This window comes from Dreissena polymorpha, chromosome 12, assembly GCF_020536995.1.
Source record: "Dreissena polymorpha isolate Duluth1 chromosome 12, UMN_Dpol_1.0, whole genome shotgun sequence".
In the NCBI taxonomy this organism is placed as follows: domain Eukaryota; kingdom Metazoa; phylum Mollusca; class Bivalvia; order Myida; family Dreissenidae; genus Dreissena; species Dreissena polymorpha.
In genome coordinates this window covers 61,670,735-61,673,688 of record NC_068366.1, presented here as the reverse complement: position 1 = coordinate 61,673,688, position 2,954 = coordinate 61,670,735, and the positions used below count along the sequence as shown (strand labels likewise).

Here is a 2,954-nt window from a genome sequence, read left to right as displayed (position 1 = left end):
TAATGTACAATCCTTATACGGAATTTAGGAGTTTTATTTACCAGTAAACTTTTTTATTTTTTTGATTCTTTAAAAAATATTTAACTGTTAAATGTAATGTGTCGGACTTGTTATTATTAAAATCTAGAGTTTTAATGAGATTACATCACACAATATAAGTATACAAATATTTAACTCACTACGCATCTGACTTGGCGTCATTAAAATCCAGAGTTAAAATGAAAATACGCCACATGAGATAGGTATTTAATAACATCTTCGCTCTCTTGTATGGTATAAAATTACTGAGGGTGTACATCCTAGTTTAGTGGGATATTTTCAGATTTATATACTGGTATTTTACACGTCTTAAGCTTTAACTGTTACATATCGCAGATTCAAAGATGTCTGTTTCGATTCAATGGCCATTTTACCCAGCATATCCCAGACATGATGAGTGTCCAAATTTGTGCAAACAATTTAATTAAAAGAATGAAATTTATCAGTTGTAATTACCAGCTATATAAAAAAAATTGTAGTGTTAAATTGTGGTGTTATCACCCGGAATAACCAATGTGAGAATAAGGTGGACAAATCACTGCGCTAACCAGACATCAGTACTGTCTGTCATTGATATTGCTCAGCTGTACATATTTTTATTATCTTGACAGGCCATGGACATTGCTCCGGTTTGTTAAGTTAAAGACTTATTATTATCAGGGGCAGGCAGACATTTTATAAATTAAATAGCGCATCATTACTTAGAATGCAGCTGCACAACTGCATAGGAAAACAATAAATCAGTATATTATGTCGACAACTAACTTGCATAGCAAGGTCCGAAATATAAAATATCCGACTTCTATTTCAATATCTTAAATTCAAGATATAATGACGACTTAACTGTTTTACTTTAAGGAAAAAAAACAGTAAAACAATGTTTTTAATGAAAATGAGATAAAGCAAACTGAATACTTATCATTTTTACTGCTTAACAACTAATTATCCAAACATTACACATTCAATCGCACGTTCCAATAAAATTATTCCCCTTGAATGTTAATGCATATTGATAGAACGAATTTATCAAACGTTATCAGGCATTTGTAATTTGAATAACATTGGATATTAAAAACGCACGTATATTAAAGATATTATCGGACAAATAGAATGCCATGTGAATACCAGTGTGTACTTACATTTATCCGACACGTCTCGGAAAGCCTCGCTGTGTAAACCTTTCCTAAACTCGTCGCACACAATAACTTAGATTTATGTCATGAATATCTTAACAACCACACTCGATCTGCACAAAAGACATGCATGTATACTTCGTATTGATATTCAAACACAATTATTACGTCGTTGTTTATAGATTTAGCGCCTAACTGTATATATATTGAATTAATAACGCGTAACGTCAGTTTCTTTGTTTCGTAGCAAGATGGAAGCTAGCCTAAGCGCTTTCATGACGTGACGTCACAATGTTTATCTTTGCGCGTGTGGTTTCCCAAACAAAATATTTAAACACAAAATACTCGAAAAGTTGTTTTTTCCCAGATATGCCGACAACGCCAACAGGTAGATCGCATTCTGGTTCATATACATGTCAAATTTCAGCAAACGTGTTCGGCCAGTTTTCAATTGACTCAAATCGCGACTATATGCCTCAGCTTAACGAAACTTAGCCCCCTTTATCATTCGTTCGAATGAACGTCATCAATGATGACGTCCAATACATCACTCATTCCATAAAGGGGGCTAAGTTTCGTTAAGCTGGCGCATATAGTCGCGATTTGTGGCGCTTGAATACTGGCCGAGCACGTTTGCTGAAATTTGACCTGTATATGGACAAGAATGCGATCTACCTGTTGGCGTAGGCGTTATACCTGGGAAAAATCAAGTTTTCGAGTATTTTGCGTTTAAATATTTTTATGGGAAAGAGCACGCGCGCATGACGTCATGAAAGGCGCTTAGGCTAGCTTCCATCTTGCTACGAAACAAAGAAACTGACGTTACGCGTTATTAATTTAATATAAAGTTAGGCGTTTAATCGATAAACAAAGACGTAATAATTGTGTTTGAATATCAATCGGAAGTACACATGCATGTCTTTTGTGCACAGTGTGGTTTTTTAATAAACATGACATAAATCTATGTGTTATTCAACGTATTGTGTGCGACGAGTTGAAGAGAGGTTTACACGGCTAGGCTTTCCGAGATAAATGTAAGTACACACTGGTATTAGAATGGTATTCTATTTATCCGATAATATCTTGAATATAAATGATATTGAGACAATTATATTATTAGGGTTTAATAATTTATTATTTAATCAATAAATAAACGCGAGCAGCAAATCAATTAATTTCGTTTATAGTGGAAACCGAAAGTAAACAAAGCAACCGTCAAAATGGCTGACGACATAGCAACGTAGGAATTAACACTCAGAAAATATTTACAAAATAAGATCATCAGAAATGATATAAAGTGAACGCTAATTCGCTGTTTTGACGATAAGTATACGATCTATTGAAAAACCATAACATTTGACATAAAAACACCCGCGGATAATCCGATATGGAAATCTTCAGCGTAACGAAATAGCAGACACCACACAGCGTCTCATCTGATTCTACGCTGTTTGCCAAGGCCGATACTATAATGAATGGAAATGCACAAACTCAGTAACTGGCAAGCATATATGCATTAGTAGGTTGTTTCGTGATTATTTAGAAACGACTACATAATTCTTTTGGTTCAGCCAGTGCAACTTAAGAGAAATAAGTATAAAAAGTTTCTACACCTGACAACAATGTGCCAACTTAATACAAGGTAAGTTGTTTACATTATTTAAAATATTGCAACAATAAACAGCTGGTACAATGTAATGTCATCATTTTAATTTTAATAAGCCCGTGGTTAATTACCCTTTTTAATCTTATGGATCAATGCATCTCTAACACCTTCAATTG

At 34.0% G+C, this 2,954-nt stretch overlaps 1 long non-coding RNA gene across 1 annotated transcript; it reads left to right on the top strand.

Moving 5' to 3' along the window:
• The first annotated feature begins 1,954 nt into the window (after positions 1-1,954).
• Positions 1,955-2,682, top strand: LOC127853419 (uncharacterized). Its single transcript, XR_008036599.1, has 2 exons — positions 1,955-2,206; positions 2,574-2,682. It is a non-coding gene; the product is annotated as an uncharacterized LOC127853419 (long non-coding RNA).
• Positions 2,683-2,954: the final 272 nt, after the last annotated feature.